This window comes from Ailuropoda melanoleuca, chromosome 4, assembly GCF_002007445.2.
Source record: "Ailuropoda melanoleuca isolate Jingjing chromosome 4, ASM200744v2, whole genome shotgun sequence".
Lineage (NCBI taxonomy): Eukaryota > Metazoa > Chordata > Mammalia > Carnivora > Ursidae > Ailuropoda > Ailuropoda melanoleuca.
Window position 1 is genome coordinate 1,953,466 of NC_048221.1, and position 18,887 is coordinate 1,972,352.

At 49.2% G+C, this 18,887-nt stretch overlaps 2 long non-coding RNA genes across 3 annotated transcripts; one reads left to right on the plus strand and one right to left on the minus strand.

Annotated features, from left to right (window-relative positions):
• Positions 1-487: 487 nt before the first annotated feature.
• On the minus strand, positions 488-8,872 carry LOC105239455. Of its 2 annotated transcripts, XR_002143569.2 has the most exons (5): positions 8,514-8,872; positions 8,220-8,372; positions 1,940-2,036; positions 1,199-1,305; positions 488-914 (listed from the first exon to the last, which is right to left on the minus strand). It is a non-coding gene; the product is annotated as an uncharacterized LOC105239455 (long non-coding RNA). The 2 variants fall into 2 exon arrangements; XR_004624554.1 differs by lacking the exons at positions 488-914; positions 1,199-1,305; positions 1,940-2,036 and adding an exon at positions 5,294-6,663.
• A 2,065-nt stretch (positions 8,873-10,937) lies between these two features.
• On the plus strand, positions 10,938-16,761 carry LOC117801756. The gene is made up of 4 exons (XR_004624475.1): positions 10,938-11,189; positions 11,736-11,886; positions 15,054-15,313; positions 16,132-16,761. It is a non-coding gene; the product is annotated as an uncharacterized LOC117801756 (long non-coding RNA).
• The last annotated feature ends 2,126 nt before the right edge of the window (positions 16,762-18,887 follow it).

An 18,887-nucleotide genomic window follows, 5' to 3' on the forward strand; every position in this document is an offset into this window, starting at 1 on the left:
TTCTGAGGCCCCTCCTCGGCTATCAGATGGCTGTGGTGTTGTATCTTTACATGGTCATCTTTCTGTGTCTGTATGTCCTTATCTCCTCTTTTTATAAGTACACAAGTCACATTGCAGTAGGGCCCACCCCAGTGGCCTTGTTTTAATGTAATCTCCTCATTCAAGGCCCTATCTCCAAATACAGTCACATTCTAAGGGTCTGGGGGTCAGAGCTTCAAATTTGGGGGGCAAACACAATTAAGTCCATAACGTATTCTAATGAGGCATATAAAAAACCACAATGGGATAATAAAAACTTTCACTGGTGTAGGAAAGACCTTAGGGTTCAAAGCCAACAGCCAGGAAAGAATTCTTGAGGCATCCTTGGTGCAAAAAGGTGGTTTTATTAGAGCACAGGAAAAGGCCTGGGGGCAGAAAGAGCTGCTGCCCCGGGGTCATGAGGAGTGGCCCATTATATGCCCTCAAGTTGGGAGGGGGTTAGGGAGAGCATAAGTCTCTAAGGAATTTTGGAAGCAAGGTTTCCAGGACCTTGAGGGGGTAGCTGTTGTTGGGAAAGCGTCATTTATTATTGTCTAATAAAACCTGAGTCATGAGGCCCTTCAGATATCATATGCTTGGGGAATGATTGCCAACATGTATCTTGGGGGGTAAAAATAAAGGAAGTTTCCAAAGGAATTTTTATATGTTAGAGTAGGTGTACAGGGTCATGTGTCTTGGGGGTTAGAAGTAAAGGAAGTTGGGTTAAGATTGCCTCTTGCCCTTAGCATGGTATTAACATCGAGGCAACTGAGTTCCTATAGGAATGTCACTCTGCCTGTCCCAAGGACTTGTCAATGGGCTGTTAAGTAGTAAGGCAATTTAATACTTCTCTTCTGCCTTTGTTTCCCACATCATCATGGTGACATCAAAGCCAACTGAAAAAAAAAATAGAAACATGAATAATGTTCTTAAAAAAGAGAACTCAGGGATGCCTGGGTGGCTCAGTTGTTAAGCGTCTGCTTTCAGCTCAGGTCATGATCCCAGGGTCCTGGGATCGCCGCCCCCCCCAGCATTGGGCTCCCAGCTCAGCGGGAAGCCTGCTTCTCCCTCTCCCCCTCCCCCTGCTTATGTTCCCTCTCTAGCTGCCTCTCTCTGTCAAATAAATAAATAAATAAATAAATAAATAAAATATTTAAAAAAACAAAAAACAGAACTCAACGGTGCTGATGAGGGAACAGAAGGCAAGCTGGGCACAAATTGGAAGCTGACATCCCACAACTTCTGCACCCAGATGGGGTATGTGTGGCATTCCTCAGGCACTCCTGGCTGCCGTAAAGGAAAAACAAATGGTTGACTTGTAGCGATCACAATCCTGCAAGACCTGAGTTTCTCCCTCAGTTTACAAATGTCTTAGCAATCTCCAAGAACAAAGCATTTCTATCAATAACCCAGCTTCCAGAAGGAAATGTAGATACAATTAAATGTCCTTATAACCGGCAGCCCATTGGAAGATACTGGAAGTGGGCAGAGTGTAACGTTCCTCCAGGAAGCCCCCGACTATCTTCATGTTAATGTCTCACTGGAGGGGTAAACAACCTTAACTTGACAATGGCAAGGCTTCCGGTGTCCTGTGAGTCTTCTTTAACAAATGAAAATCCTTTTGAAACCTCCCTTTTCCTTACCTTCCCCCAACCCCATAGTACACAATCAGCCACCCTCACAACCTGGGGCAGCAGCTCTTTCTGCCCACCGGCCCTGTCCCCGTGCTTTCGTAAACCACCATTTTGCACCAAAGACGTCTCAAGAATTCTTTCTTGGTCGTCGGCTCCAGACTCCACCCCACTGAAGCTCCCCTGTACTCCAGAACCGCATCACTGCCGTGGTGTCAGTTCTGAACAAGTAGGTCTGTAGTTTTCATTACATTTCATCAAAACCCCAGCAGGGAGTGTTTGGTACTTACAAAAACTCTCTACGATGTCCGTGGCAGAACAAGTACCCAGGAATACCGAGAAGCATCCAAAGAGCAAGGTAGTCGTGATGAGGGAACAGAAGGCAAGCTGAGGACAAAGGAGAAACTGACACCTCACAACCCATCCCCCGCCCCCGGCCATGGGATGTACGGGTCCTTCCTCAGGCACCCCTGGCTGCCCTAAAACGAAGGAAAGGAAAACAAATAGTTAACTAACAGAGATCACAGTCCTGCAAGACCTGAGTCTCCCCCGTTTGTACAAGTCCCAGTGGTTGACAAGGAAGCAGCTACAGTAGACGGGCCCGCAGGAAGTTACTAGAAACACTCTTCTCACTCGAGTTGGCAGGTCCTTCTCAGAAGAAGAACACAATGTAAGCAACAAAGAGATTGGTCCACTCCGTGCTATTAAAGTTAAGACCAGTCCGTCAGGGAGTAGAGTAAAAGGCATGAAAAGAGAAGCCACCATTTTAGAGGAGATATTTGCAGAATCAAGAAACAAAAAAGGATCCACACCCAGGGGATGTAAGGTCAGGATGGAGGTGAAACGATGACCGAAGGCTTTAACAGACGGTGAAAGACAACAGAGGAACAATGCTTGGTCGTTTTAGTAAGGAGTTAAAAAACAATGTAAACTGAGGGAAACTGCCCAGGGCAGGCCCAGGCCAGGAGGCCCCAGAAGACGGAAGGTTACTAACAATAGGCCAGAGATAACCAGAAGCCCTGCTGCGAGCCAGAGAAAAGCAGCCCTTGCTGCCGCTGTAAACAGGCTCCCTGCGCTCCTGTTCCCGCCTACAGCAGCCCCCACTCCCCCAGTTCAAACCCATCTCCCACCGGGCAGCATGGCCCTTGGAGCCTGACTGCCTGGGGTCCCCTATAAAAGCCCTGTAACCCTGTTGCCCGGGGCCCAGAATTTGGAGCAGGAGCTCCCTTGGGTCCGCCGGCGTAAAATAAATCCGAGTTCTCCTGCTTCTCCGAGCGTCACTCGGTCTCTCGCCGGTCTGATTCTTATTTTTCTGCAACAAAATCAGAGATCCTTTTTCCCATTCTCCGTGGGCAAAAATTCACACATCAGGTTATTGTGCAAGTGGACAGTCCTAGGAAGTTAGGGAAGACATATACATAATGGTAGGGGGTCAAATCACAGATTCCACTGGCATTTCTTAGTAAATGTGAACATTACTGATGGGGCTCGGAGTGGTGTGGGGTCCAGGGCTGATGGCCAAGAAAGAATTCTTGAGACGTCTTTGGTGCAAACAGGTGATTTTATTAAAGAACAGGGACAGGACCTGAGGGGTGGAAGGAGCTGAATGATAAGTGAGGGATAACTGATTACATACTTGGGAGGTGGGGCAGGGAAGGAGAAAGGGAGGTTTCCAGAAGGACTTTGATATGCTAAAGACGACTCCAGGATCCCCGAGGCCTGGCTATTGTCACGCTAAGGTGGTTTTTCGTTCTTGTGCGGCATTAACGTGAAGACCATTGGGGCGGGTCCCCGGAGGAACGCTACCACCTGCCTCTCTCAAGTATCTGTCGCAGGGCTGCAGGTTGTAAACAGATTCTGTTTTATTTACATTCCCTTCTGCTTTTGTGTCCCACATCACTACCGAGGGGAGGGTGCCGTTAGGGCTCCAGGAGATGGTCTGTGGGTCTCAGGCTATTGGTACGAATGCTTTTTCCTCGTCTGTCACTAAGACGTCGGTGGACTGCCGGAGACTCAGGCCTTGCAGGACTCTGATCTCTAGCCGTTAACCATTTGGGTTTTTTCCCTTCTCTTAGTTTTAGGGCCGGCAGGAATGCCTGAGGAATGTCACCCTTATACCACCCGGGAGTCAGGCGTGGGGGTGTGGCGTGGGGAGGGGGGTCGTGGGGTGTCAGCCTGTGCCTTGCCCTCCGCTTGCCTTCTGCTCCCTCCTCAGTTATCGGAACTTGCTGCACAGCAGCGTTTCTCCAGTGATGAGGGAATGGAAGGCAAGCAGAGGACAAAGCAGAAGCTGGCACCCTGCAGCCCCCTCCCCCCGGGATGTATGCAGCATTCCTCAGGCGCTCCTGGCTGCCCTAAAGGACAGAGAAACAGTTAACCTACAGATACCACACTCCTGCAAGACTTGGGTCTCCCTCAGTTTACAGATGTCTTAGCAGTCGACAAGAACAAAGCCATCAGTAACGTAGCTTCCAGAAGGGAATGTATGTAGACAAAGTCTCCTTATACCTACAGCCCATTGACAAGTCCTTGAAACAGGCACGGTGACATTCCTCCAGGGACTCAGCGGCCTTGACGTTAATACTTTGCTAAGGGCCAAAAGCAGTCCTAGGCTGACCCCCTCCCCTCCACTAAGATCCTGTAAGTGTGCTTTAACGTATAAAAATTCCTTTGGAAACTTCCTTTATCTCTAACCCCCACCCCCCAAGATATGTGTTGGCCATCGTCCCCCAAGCATACGGCCCACCCATACACATCTGAAGGGTCTCATGACTCAGGTTTTATTAGACGGTAATAAATGACCTTTTCCCAACAATAGCTAGCCCCCTCAAGGTCATGGAAACCTTGCTTCCAAAATTCCTTAGAGACTTATGCTCTCCCTAACCCCCTCCCAACTTGAGGGCATATAATGGGCCACTCCTCATGACCCCGGGGCAGCAGCTCTTTCTGCCCCCGGGTCCTGTCCCCGTGCTTTAATAAACCACCATTTTGCACCAAAGTTGCCTCAAGAATTCTTTCTGGGTCGCCGGCTTCGGACTCCACCCCGCTGAACCTCACGTGTAGTCCCCAACCTCATCATCCAGGATGTGGGAAGACTAAAAATTGTTCGCTCTTGGATACAAAACCAGGAATGATTGTCGCAGCAAGAGTCCACAAGAGTGAAAACAGTTTTGAAGGAGCGCACGCTGCAAAGAGCTGGGATAGAGGAGTTCGGTGGGTGACCAAGGCCTCAGACACCAGCGAGACAGACCAGGCTGAGGGGCCGCAGACCAGGCTTCCTTGTGTAATTCGACTCTTTTCCTGCGAGTTCGAGAGTCAAAATTAAGCCAAACCCCACTTCCTGAGAAGCAGTAGGTGGCGAAGACACAGGAACTAGGCACCACACGCAAGGGAGTGCTCCCCTGTTGGGGCAGGAGGGGGATGGGCTCGGGGTGGGAAACACCCGTGAGGTGGGGCCACAAGCAAATGGTTAAGGAAGAATTCTTGAGACATTTTCAGTGCAAAAAAAGGTGCTTTTGTGGGCGCCTGGGTGGCTCAATTGGTTAAGCATCTGCCTTCGGCTCAAGTCATGATCCCAGGGTCTTCGGATCGAGTCCCACATCCGGCTCCCTGCTCAGTGGGGAGTCTGCTTCTCCCTCTCCCTCTATCCCTCCCCCGGGTTGTGCTCTCTTTCGATCTCTCTCTCTCTCTCAAATAAATAAATAAAATCTTAAAAAAAAAAAAGCTGCTTTTGTTCTAGCACCAGGACAGGACTTGTAGGCCGGAAGAGCTGCGCTCTTGCTGTATGAGGCTGGCGGTTATTGATGAGGACAAAGGCAAAAGAAATGTAGAGAAGATTACATGTTCTTACAACCCACAGCCCATCCACAAATACCTGGGGCAGGGAGAGTAGGACATTCCTCGAGGAACTCACAACTGCTTAAAAAAACATTGTTTATCTGACAAAGTGAGAGCGTGAGTGGAGGGGCAGAGGGAGAAGCAGACTCCCCGCTGAGCAGGGAGCCTGACGCAGGGCTGATCTCAACACCAGGGGGATCCTGACCTGAGCCAAAGGCAGCCGCTTAACGACTAAGCCACCTGGGTGCCCCAATGTTGATGCTTTGCCAGAGGCAAAAAGCAATCTTAGCGTATGAAAATCCCTTTGAAAACTTCCTTTATCTCTACTCTATATGCTCCCCCCAAAAGATCTATGTTGGCAATCGTCCTCCAAACATATGGCTCACTGACAGACATCTGAAGGTTCTCGTAACTTATGTCTTACTGGACAGTGGTAAATAACCTTATCTTAACAGCAGCTAGCCTCCCAAAGGTCCTGGAAGACTTCCTTCCAAATTCCTTAGAGGCTTCCGCTGTCCCTAACCCCCACTAACTAAAAAGTACATAATCAGTCACTCCTCGAAATCCCCGGAGAGCTCTTCCTGCCCATGGGTCCCGTTCCCATGCTTTAATAAAAACACCTTTTTGCACCGGAAATGTCTCAAGAATTCTTTCCTGCCCTTTCACTCCCAGATCCCACATGACATCAGTCATGTACTTAGTCCTCAAGGGGGAGGAGACATAAGGGAGCATTAGATCATAAATGTCTTTGAGTTTTTACTCATAAAACTACTTTGCAAGATTTCTCTGGGGCTTATCATTCAGTTCGGTATTAACAGAGGTGAGATGTACAGCTGTCAGTAGACCTCTGGAGAATGTAGCGTCCAGTGAGTATTTGATCCTTATCCAATGATGCAGGCTGTAGGTCAGCCTTCTGGGCTGAAGATGGACATTTTCTTGCTTCTATCCCTCATCACTTCCCCTCTGATCAGTTTTCAGTCCTTAAATCTTTAAGGTTCTTGAAGGGTTAAGGGCTCATCTTTTGTAACTTCTTCAAGCCAATAGAGGTCAGAGATGTCCCTATGATGAGGGAGCAGAAGGCAAGCTGAGGACAGAGCACAAGCTGACACAGCGAACCAGCCCCCTGCCCAGGAGGGACATGTGTGACATTCCTCAGGCACTCCTGCCTGCCCTAAAGCTAAAGAAATGGAAAAGCAAATGGTTAACAGATAGAGATCACAGTCTTGCAGGACTCAGTCTCCCTCAGTTGACAAATGTTTTAGTGATTTACAAGAACAAAAAGCATTCTTATCAATAACCTAACTTCTAGAAGGAAACTCCCAACTATCTTAATGTTAATGCTTTACTAGAGGGAAAAACCACCTTAACTTGACAATGGCAAGTCCCCCAGTATCTTGTAGGTCCTCTTCAGCATACGAAAATTCTTTTGAAAACCTTTTTCCTTACCTCCAACTTACAAGCATATCATCAGTCACCCCTCACAAGCCCGGGGCAGCAGCTCTTTCTGCCCATGGGTCCTGTCCCCGTGCTTTCATAGAACCGCCATATTGCACCAAAGACGTCTCAAGAATTCTTTCCTTGGCCATCAGCTCTGGGCCTCACCCCACCAAACCTCACCTACACTCAACAACTACATCATCTATCTCGGGGCCGAGATTGGTCACTCTCTGTCCCAACAAGTAACTATCACAGAAAGCCATTGCTGTAGAGCCCGGAGCAGACGTTGGGGTGAATTTGTTTCCCGTAGTAAGGATGGTGGTTGGCTGGGCAGAGGACTCAGGAACTGCTTGTATCTTGACAAAAAGAGGGAACAAAGGGAAAGAGACAAATTGCGATTAACATGATAATAAAAACAGGAAATGTGATGAGAAGACCCTTTAGAGTAGACCTCAGTCGCCTCCTGATCGGGACTGTGACCCATCCTGAAGAGACAGCTGGGATCTGGAAGAGCGCCAGTGTGATTATTCACACCCGTAGGTAATCCTCTTGCGTCTCCGTTCCGATCTGGAGTGTAGGCGCAACATACAGCTTCAGTACGCACTCGTTCCTCCTGTGTCGCGCGAAGACATTCAGTGTCATCCTATTTTGTAGAATTGCTTTATGCGTTCGGGTAATGTTAATGTTTAATAATGTAATGCTATTTTGAGAGTCATTTAAGGCCTTATTTGTCTATTTATCAAGGGCCTCCATGTGACATCTTCTAAACGTACTGGTGAAGAAAAATAGATACCACGTGCTCATACGGATGGAACATGGATCTTGTCCACTGTTAGGAGCCCATCTGTTGGTTGGCATATTCCGTTAAAATTTTAATAGTTTGAGGGGCGCCTGGGTGGCTCAGTCGTTAAGCGTCTGCCTTCGGCTCAGGGCGTGGGGATCGAGCCCCACATCAGTCTCCTCTGCTGGGAGCCTGCTTCTTCCTCTCCCACTCCCCCTGCTTGTGTTCCCTCTCTCGCTGGCTGTCTTTCTCTGTCAAATAAATAAAGCCTTAAAAAAAATTTTTTTTTAATAGTTTGAGAATAAGAGAAGGGCCTCTTATGACCTGCAGAGTCCCATGTAATGTTTACCATGGGCCAGCAAGAAACGTTCTTTTTAGTAATAGAAATAATTGTTGACAACAGATACTTGTTGTCAGACTTGCCGGCAATACCTGGTGGGTGAATTCCTCTTCATGACGCCCCCAATATAGCCTGAGGCTCCTGCACCCCCGAGGAAGTCACACTCTTTACTCACCTGGTAAAGCTGCTGGGAACTCTGTCAGCCAAGCAGCAGGCCAATATCTCCAAGGCTCCACAAAGTCAAGCTTAGTTCCTTAAAGCTGTCTGGTCATGTCTCTCTCAAATATGACACATCCTTGGTAGGATAACCTGTGTTTCCAAGGGTGTCCTGTAGCAAAGAGAACAGAGTCTCATTGAATTTATGCAAATGATTATAATATAGTCATATATAATATATATGTGATATATAACATACATATATAATCATACACATATATGATATATATAAGAATTATAATATAATACTCACTGAGGGTTTCTGAATCCTGGAGGGTTCAGATAGGGAGAAAATTAAATGTTTCAATTTGTTCATAAAGGAATATTTTATCATCTTCCTTATTTCATTCAGTCCTATGTTAATTTTTGTTCTGTTTGGACGCAGCTTTTTCTGTCAGTTTTGGAAATTTTCATTCAGCTTAGTTTTATGATTTTAAAGATAGCAGAAACCTGGATGTGTCAAAAGTTCTTCTTACTGGGGCGCCCGGGTAGTGCAGTCGTTAAGCATTCTGCCTTCGGCTCAGGGCGTGATCCCGGTGTTCCGGGATCGAGTCCCACATCGGGCTCCTCGGCTGGGAGCCTGCTTCTTCCTCTCCCACTCCCCCTGCTTGTGTTCCCTCTCTCGCTGGCTGTCTCTCTGTCACATAAATAAATAAAATCTTTAAAAAAAAAAAAAAGAGTCCTTCTTACGAATCTCCTTGAGGACGAAACAAACACAATTTGTAAGAACATCAGAACAATAACTATCAATGACAAAAAAGCCCTCAGAAATGGCCATGATTAAAGAGCTGATAGGAGAGTTCATCATAATGCAATTGTCAAGGAAATTGGGTTATATCTGTGACACACATTTCAATAATTCAATTACTGATCTTATACCAGGACACCTTAAAGTTTCAGGAATTTCATATATTTTCTAGAATAGTTCTAGCATTTACTAGCTAGCATTTCAATGCAACCTAAGGCTTATCACCTAAGGCTTGACAGTACTATCCAAGTAACTTAACATGCAAAATAGACAAGCCTAATTAACTTTCCCATTTCAATCTCAGGAGGTTTGTCAAAAACCTTAGAAAATTTTACAGCACAAGCCTAAATAGGATTACAGATCATTATAAATTTAATATTTGTATTTAACCAAGGTGGCGATAGGGTTTTATAGGAAGCTATGGAATTGCTGGCAAAATTTAGCTCCTTTAACACGGAGAAGTTTTAACTTTTTCTTTTCTTTTCTTTTTTTTTTTTTTTAAGATTTTATTTATTTGACAGAGAGAGAGCACAACCAGGGGGCACAAAGGGGGGAGGCTCCCCGCTGAGCAAGGAGCCCCGTGCTGGGCTCCATTCAAGGACCTTGGGGTCTGACCCAAGCCAAAGGCAGACGCTTAAGGGCCTGAGCCACCCGGTGCCTCTGAGCAGTTTTAACTTTCTTAAGTAATTGAAGACCTGATAAAGACCAAGCAAAGCTTTGGTTTTCTGGGCAGATAAAGAGAAGAGAAAATTTTTAAAACTTTGCTTATCAAGAGCAGACCAACAATCCAAGAAATCTTTGTCTTTTTAACCCAGAGAAGAGCAGAATTTCAATGTTAGGCTAGTGTACTTTTAATATCCGTTCATTTCAACCTGAGCCCTGACCACACATAAAATTCTTTTCCAAAGCTTTCCCTTCACAAACCTTCTACAACTTTCTTTTTCAATCAGATTTTGTCCTATGCCTTTTCTCTCCAAACAACCGGTCTCATTTTAGGGCAAAATTACCTTCTTTTTCCCCTCATAAAATGTATTCCAGGTTCTATACCTTTCCTACACATCTACTTTCCTACATACAGAGTTGTTTTCCTCCTCATTTCCATCAGGCTTGCTTACATTTATTAGAATTTTAATTCTTGGAAACCTTAGTCTGTGGTGAAAACTAACCCATTGTGAGCAGCTGGTTAGGCCAGAATTCTTTAGTTGGCAAATTTAGAAACCACTCCGTAATTTCTAAAAACATACATTTTCCCATAGTACACTCTTTCAGTCAAGCACAAAGCGTATTTACTAACAGACCCAGGTATCCTCAGGTTCTCTGCAGTAAGAAGCCAAATGCGCAGACCTGCGTTCAATAATCAGTTCTTCAGTCGTTTATCTTACTTGGAAGAGGCAGGTAACCAGTCCGCTTAACCCAGTTTGACATCTCATGGAGCAAAACCTCAAGGGTTCAGGTTACCAAAGACTTTGAAATCTATCCTACCAATCACCCGTGAGAACTTTATGAGACAGACAAACTTAACCGTTATTTCAAGTCCATCTGTTCGCTGACTCGTTGCAGCAGAGGTCAGTGAGCTTCTCTGACCTTCCGTAACCCTTGGCGGGATAAGCTTTATGTCTGATGTTGGCAACTCTACCTAAATGAAACTAAGAAACTTAGCTTCAGTCAGTCCGCTCCCCGTTGTCAGTTTTTTACCTGGGGCACCCGTCGGGAAGTCTGAATTGGGGGGGGTGTGTCCGGGGAGGGGTGCTCGAGGCTCCTTTGCAGCGAGGGCACGAGCTGGAGCCCACGGTGCCGGAGGCGCTGAGCACGCCGCGCCCCGGGTGCTGCAGAGACAGGAGGGGGAGGAGGGGACCAGGAGGGGGAGGAGGGGCGGAAGCGGCGGGAGGCCTACAAGCCTGGAGGGCAGAACGAAAGACTTCCCTGCCTTAAAGCTCCTGGGCTCAGACAGATGAGCGGACCCACGTTTTTACCCCAAAGTGAGAATCGGCAGCCCGCGTCAGGCCGGAGGAGACAGGGAACTTTCCTGAAACCAAAGGACTTTGGGCAGCTGTTTGGGAATATTCCTTAAAGCCCCCATCCTAGACTGGCCAGCGGGATACAGCTGGCTGCAGCCATCACAGCCAGTAACTCCGGAAACGAATGAGGGAGAAGCCCCCGTGCTGAGGTTGTGGGATATCGGTGAGGTTCAGTGGGGTGGCGTCCGGAGCCCCCCACCAAGAAGGAATTCTTGAGACGCCTTTGGTGCAAAATTGGTGGTTTATTAGCACGGGGACAGGCCCCATGGGCAGAAAGAGCTGCTGCGCAGGGGCTGTGAGGGGTGGCTGATACATACTTGGGAGTGGTGGAGGTGAGGACAAAGGGGGTGTCCAGAAGGATGCTGGAGACCTGGCCATTGTCAAGCCAAGGCTGTCCCTCCCTCTCATATGGCGCTAACAGGAAGACAGTTGCGAGTCTCCCATTCCTCCCATCACAAGTCCTTGTCAATGGGCTGCAGGTTTAAAAGAAATTCTATTTTATTTACATTTCCTTCTGCCTCAGCCTCCCTCAATTTTATGGAGGGGATGGTCAAGTTAGGGCTCCAGGAAACTGAATTATGAGTCTCTGGAAGTCAGGCTATTGATAAGAAAGCTGCTTATTTGCAAATCACTAGGACATGCGGAAACGGAGGGAGACTCAGGTCTTGCAGGACTGTGATCTGTTAACTATTTGTTTTTCTTTCCTTAGCTTTAGGGCAGCCAGGAGCGCCTGAGGAATGTCCCGCACATCCCATGGGGTGGCCGTGCGGGGTGTCTGTTTCTGCTTTGTCCTCGGCTTGCCTTCTGTTCCCTCATCATCCACACGCAAGAGTAACCCTGGTCTTTCAGGAGGAGGAACAGTGAGTCCCCCTCGTTAGGGATGGCCTGGGTTTCCTCCGGGCTTGTTTAGGCTTGTTTAGACAATCACCCAATAAATCAGGAGGGGGTTCATGGACAAACACCTTCTGCAAGAGGCCCTACGGTTGGGGTCCTGATTTAGGGCCATGCAGGGCGGGATATGGGGTCCCTCCACCCTGTTCCTGCGGAGGAGATCTGACTGATGGGTCATATTGAAGTTTATCGTCCTGTTCATGGGCCATTTTTCCTGGTCTGCTAAGCAGTGCTGAGGCCATGCAGAGTTACGGGAGATCAGTCCTTTCTTGCAATCTGAGTGGTTTTCGGTGGGTTAAAAGGCATTCCAAGGGAGATCCGTGGGAACTGAGAGAAGGTCCATTATCAAGAAAATCTCCCCTGAATCCCAGGTGGCGTCCAATGCGACACATGTCAGAGGCTCCTTGGTGTCCAAGTGACCAGAGGCGCCCCTCTAAGAAGTGCTGTGAACGGCCTTGCCCTTTAGGAGGGAGGCTGGTGTCTGCTTCTCCATCGCATTCTAGACTACGAAATGGGTGCTGGTGAACAGACCGAAAAACCCTGCCATGAAGAACCCACCGTTTTTAACCCATGGAAAACACTAGGAAAGTTTTACAAGGGGAAATTACCAAATGTTGTAATTTAAGTAGTCAGTAGGGGAGCACTAGTGAAAAATAGTCAAGACAGAAATCCATCACGGCCTGAGCCATGTTCCAGCACATGTCGTCCTTACAGCCAACTGCCCTAGGAAACCATCCCCACTGGGGTTTTAGTCCAACCGGGTACTGGTTTCGGCTGCCTCTGAGTGGAGGTCTCCCGGCCAGAGTGGCTATGTGGAGGGGATCCCATTACCCCCAATGAGGAGGAAACCTCACACAGGAGTCTTAAGATTGGCAGCCGTCCTGGGAACTTAAGTGGCTGTCCCCTGCCCAAGACAGATAACTTTGTATAAGGACAGGAATAAAGAGAGGGCATTAAGTTTCTGGGTCCTGTTACCATCCCAGCCTTGGTGCTCACTTCCGGCCAAAAGGCAGGCTTTCTCCTCCCCGCAGAGTAGCCCCAGCCTGAGCGCTGGGCAGGGGGTTGTTTCAATACGACCGAAGGCCTAGCAGAGCCCCTAAAGTGAAAGTAGAAGAAAAGGGGGTCGCTCACCAAGTTTGCACCAAGCCTCGAAGTCCAGTGAGAAGACAGGCCCTACGTTGGGTGCCAAAATGATGTGGGGCCATGAGCGAACGGTGGAGAAAGAATTCTTGAGACATGCTTGGTGCCCAAAGGTGCTTTTATTAGAGCACAGGGACGGGCCGTGGGCGGGAAGAGCTGTGCCTTTGCTGCACGAAGCTGGTGGTTACGTGCTTAGTGGAGGGAGGCGTGTGCCCGGAGTATTAGATCATGGATGCCTTCTTTGAATTTCTACTCCTAAAACCACTTTTGCAAGATTCCTCTGGTGCTTACCATTCAGTTGGACATTAACGATGGTGCTTATCGTTCAGCTGGAGATGTGCAGGTAATCATGAGACCCTTTAAAAATATCGTCACCAGCACATCCGTGACCCTTGTCAGAATGATGCAGGCTGTATATGGTCAGCCTTCTGGGCTTCAGGTGAACATTTTTCAGCCTCTACCCCTCACTGCCAGGACACTAACAGCTGCCTGTGTCTGTTCACAAATGCGGGGGCCCAGGCTAAAAGAACGTTACCCACTTTTATTAAACTGAACACAAAATATCTAACACATTCTTTTCTGAGTATGACGCATGTCACAATAACCTTTAGCGAATTACATAAGCATGTACCAATATGCAATTTTTATATGATCCAGCAATTCTGAGTCTGTACCCAAAAGAATAAAAAACAGGGTTTTGAAGAGAGACACTTGTACACCCGGGTTCAGAGAAGCATTATTCAGCCGTGCTCAGGAATTTCAGACTCAGTTTCCCCGTGGAGTAACCCCTCGTCCAGAGCAGAGGGGCACCCAGGCCAATGCAGGCTGAAACAGGAGGGCCTGGTGTCCAGGGGGTCAGGGGCTGGCCTGGGAGGGAGGCTGCCAGTGGATCTGTGCTCTTTTATGGGTCTGTGCCCTCCTCCGGAGCTTCCTGGGTGTGATCTGAAATCAGCCCCTGTGTGCGGAGGGCAGAGAGACCAGGAAAGAGGCAGGTCCCTCGAGCTTGGTAGGTGGCAGTTTTCCCAAGCAAAGGGACCTTACATACAGGGCTTGTGCTGGGCGGCAGCAAGGTGAACGGATCCCTCACCCACCCACCAAATCTTCACAGTTTATAGAGAGGCCTTAACTGCGCTCGGTCATGAGGCCACGTCACCATCGAGGCTGTGCCCTTGCAGCAGCCTCTGGGGACAGGGGAGGCAGGCGGAACCCACACTCCAAGGACAGAGGAAGACGATGAGCCTCTGAGTGCCTGCGTCCAGTTCGTGGACCATTTGGAGGTCATGTCTTTTTTTTTTTTTTTAAGATTTTTTTAAAAAAAGATTTTAGTTATTTATTTGAGAGAGAGGGAGAGAGAGAGCACGAGCAGAGAGAGGGGCAGAGATAGAGGGAGAAGCGGACTCCCCACTGAGCAGGGAGCCCCTCGATCCCAGGACCCCAAGATCACGACCTGAGCTAAAGGCAGACACTACACCGCTGAGCCCCCCAGGCGCCCCTGGAGGTCTGTCTTTTTGACGATTTCCGCAACACCTTTGTTTAAAAATAAACACATGAGCAGTGATGTCACCACAGGCAGTGGAGGTGCCCTGAAAGGAATCTGTTAAAGTCCCCTCCCCTCCCCTCCGCCTGGCTTGGCCCTGCCCTTGGCCCTGACTCGGGTGTTCCAGGTCACGGTGCCCGACATTCCCAGGAAGTCAACCCCAGCTGCGAAACACACGCTTCCCTAGCCTGAGCACCCCCGCTTCCCAGCGGAGCCCTGCACAGAGCCCCTTGGAAACCTGCCCCCTCCCGCTCTACCCTCCCAAGAACTGACCCCCTCCGCACCCCCCCTACGGGCACAGCTGCAATCCTGTCACACCCTTAAATGGCCCTTCCGTGTTTCTCTGCTCCCTCTGCCATTCTGAGTCACGGCCCCACCTAACAGGGCTAGCATACCTTTTACACTTCAAGTCATTTAGGGACGCACTCGAAAAGTGATCTAAAATAAATTTCTTTCCAGGCTAAAATGTCCACTTGAAAACCTTAAGTACATCTCACGTCTGTGGTTGTCCGAAGAGTTCCTGCTCCCAGGCCTGGGTGCTGTTAAAAGACAACGAGGCCAAAATGGAGTCACTTACTCAGCTCCCTGTCACCAAACCAAGACTAATTGCCATTTCGGCCTCTCCCAGCAATGGAATCTTAAACCCGTCCATCAGGAGTGAGCTGGTCAGCAGCTGCGGGGTCGTCCGGCTGCTAGACCCCTGCCATCTCGGAAAGAAGGTGACCTACCACGACCCATCCACTATTTCTGTTCTAACTTCCTTTTTTTTTTTTTTTTTAAGATTTTATTTATTTATCTGACAGAGAGGCAGCGAGAGAGGGAACACAAGCAGGGGGAGAGGAAGACGGAGAAGCAGGCTGCCCGCTGAGCAGGGAGCCCCACGCGGGCTCCATCCCAGAACGCCGGGATCATGACCTGAGCCGAAGGCAGACGCTTAACGGCTGAGTCACCCAGGCGCCCCCTGTTCTAACTTCCTGCTCCCACTCCTGATGCCCGAAGTCTTTCATTTTGTGCAGCTCCTCCGAGCTGCTTTCTCTCCGCGAGATGGCACGCTGCCCGATTCTTGAATCACTGAATAAAGCCAACAAGAGGGGCGCCTGGGTGGCTCAGTTGGTTAAGTATCTGCCTTTGGCTTAAGCCATGATGGGGGGTCCTGGGATCAAGTCCCACATCAGGCTCCCTGCTCAGCGGGGAGCCTGCTTCTCCCTCTCCCTCTGCCTGCTGTTCCCCTGCTTGTATGCTATCAAATAAATAAGTAAAATCTTAAAAAAAAAAAAAAACCAACAAGATCTTCAAAATGTATTCAGTCGGGGGCGCCTGGCTGGCTCAGTCGGCGAAGCGACAGACTCTTGATTTCAGCTCAGGCCCTGATCTCACAGTGGTGACCTCAAGCCCCATGCCAGGCTCAGCGCTGGGTGTGAAGCCTCCCTAGGGTTCTCTCTGTCTCTCTCTTCTTCTTCTCCCCCTCTCTCTCACTCTCTCTCTCTAAAAAAAAAGTATTCAGGTGAATTTTGCTTTTTTTTTTTTTTTTAAGTAGATTCCACGCCTGGCATGGAGCCCAACGCGGGGCTTGTACTCAACAACCCGAGCGGAGATCGTGAGTCAGATGCTAAACTGACTGAGCCACCGGGGCGCCCAGTTGAATTTTGCTTTTTAAATAGTTCCAGCTTCCCATCAGCACCAAGCTCTCCAGAAGCAGTGTGTTCCTGATTTAAAATGCATGTCTGTCCAATAACAAACAGATCTGGATTTGGTATAAGGAGAAACTTGACTCAAGTAACAACAAACTGATCCAAGAGGTACAAGGATGTCAAGTCAGACAGAAAGGGTCTTTTCTTTTCCACGTAAGGGGAAGTTGGACTGATGGGGGCGTCCAGCGGGCTGCAGGACCAGCGTGGCTGGACACAATAGGGCCTCCTGTGGTCAATGTGTCCTCATTCTCGGGAGAAATGGACTGATGTGGGAAACAAAGGCAGAAGAAAAATTATTATATTTCCTTCCTACCTACAGCCCCTTGACAAGTCCTTGAAACAGGTAGGGTGACATTCCTCTAGGGACTCAGCTGCCTTGATATTAATACTTTGGTAAGGACAAGAGGCAATCTTAGCCTGACCCCCAGGACCCTGTACGCCTACTCTGACATATAAAAATTCCTTTGGAAACTTCCTTTATCTCTACCCCCCAAATACATGTTGGCAATCAGACCCCAAGCGTATGACCCACTGATATACATCTGAAGGGTCTCATGACTGAGGATTTATTAGACGGTAATAAATGACATTTTCCCAATAATAGCTACCCCCTCAAGGTCCTGGAAACCTTGCTTCCAAAATTCCTTAGAGACTTATGCTGTCCTTAACCCCTCCCAGCTTGAAAGTATATGATGGGCCACTCCTCATGACCCCAGTGCAGCTCTTCCTGCCCCCAGGGCCTGTCCCTGTGCTCTAATAGAACCACCTTTTTGCACCAAAGCTGTCTCAAGAATTTTTCTTGGCCGTAGGCTTTGAAGTTGTCTTTGAACCCTAATGTCTTTCCTACATCACGGACCAGGAGCTGGGTCCCAGTATCAGTGTTTCCTCAGTCCTGAAGGCAACCCAAACTTCAGGTCTCCTGAGTGGAAAGAGCCTGATAACCGTGGGGTAAGAAATGGGTTGCAGGGGGCGCCTGGGTGGCACAGCGGTTAAGCGTCTGCCTTCAGCTCAGGGCGTGATCTGGGATCGAGCCCCACATCAGGCTCTTCTGCTATGAGCCTGCTTCTTCCTCTCCCACTCCCCCTGCTTGTGTTCCCTCTCTCGCTGGCTGTCTCTATCTCTGTCGAATAAATAAATAAAAAATCTTAAAAAAAAAAAAAAAAAAAGAAATGGGTTGCAGGGAACCTCCTTGGTCAAGCCCCAGAGCTGCAGGAGGGAAGGGCAAGGCCTCAGCATAGCAAAGGTCACAAGTCAAAACAGAGGGGCCTGCCTTGCATGTGGTGACATCACTACTGAGTGTCTTTGTTCTTAGAGAAAGGGCACAGAGCCACAAGGACCTCATCCCCTGACTGACTCCCAACACCAGAAGTCAGCAGGCCCTCTTGTCCCATTCAGGCCTATCCCCTCTTGTCCCAGCTCTGGACAAGGGGGCACTCCATGGGGAAACTGAGACAGGACATCCCAGTCCAGGAGGAGGACGATGCAGGAGGGGCTCTGAGCTGTGGGCAAATGCCGGGTGCGCCCACTGGGCGTTCTGCTCCGAGCCTGTGTCCTTGTGGGCAGCAGGGACCTGTTGCAGCAAGGAGGCCTGGCAGGGGAGGCGGAGGCCAGAACCCTTGTGCTTGCAGGCTCAGCCACGTGCCCCACCTCTGCCTGTCACTCAGGATCCACGGAGCACTATCCAATCGAGTCCGACACACGAGGGGAGCCAGGAGCCCTGACCAAACCAGCGCCAGTGTCCGAGGGCTGGCCCATCAGGAGATGTGGGGCCGCGGTCCCAAGCTCTTTCAGATCACAGGTTCTAGCAGGGGAGCTCAGATTGATCAGGGTGCGGGGGGGCCCAGGACACTATCCAGGGAGGAGCGCTCCTCGCCTCCTTTATGTGGCTTTGGGTGGGTCTTACTTTCACGTGCACCTGCCCTTGGGGCCCTCACCAGGGAAGGCAGTGAGATCATGAATGCACGGGCAGGCAGGAAAACCTCAGAGGGCCTGGTTCCCACCCATACGGGGCTGGACGTGTCTGCAGGCTGGGTCTCCTAGTACCCTTAGGGGTCCACACCCCAGTCTCCACCCTTGGCTGTGGGCTGGGGTCCCGGTATTCTGATAGGTCCCCACTTTCCCCAGGGGTCTACACCCTAGTCCTTGGCCAAATGGCATCAGAGGGAGCAGAGGACCAGCAGCACTGCAGCCAGGGTTTGGGGGGGGCCTTGGAAGGACCCACTGTAGCTAAGCGGGAGGTAAGGCAGGGAGGCTCAAGAGACCAGTTGACCAATGTAAAACCATTTTGGTTTTAGGCTAACCCTTAACCTAAAAGTCATCAGGTCATAAAAAGAGAGTCACAAGATCTGACTCAAGGAAAACCACAAGACCCCACTCCCTTATAGCAGTAAAAACCACAAAGCCTGGACATACTCAAAATTCCTCCCTGTGGGTATATCCACAACCCAAGACAAAGGAAAAACTCACTTCAATGTAAATGATGAACCCAAAATTAAAGAGGAAGCACCTCCCTGTAGGGTTAGCTAATTAAACATAAAAAACAGGGGCACCTGGGTGGGCTCAGTGGTTAAGCGTCTGGTTTCCGCTCAGGTCATGATCCCAG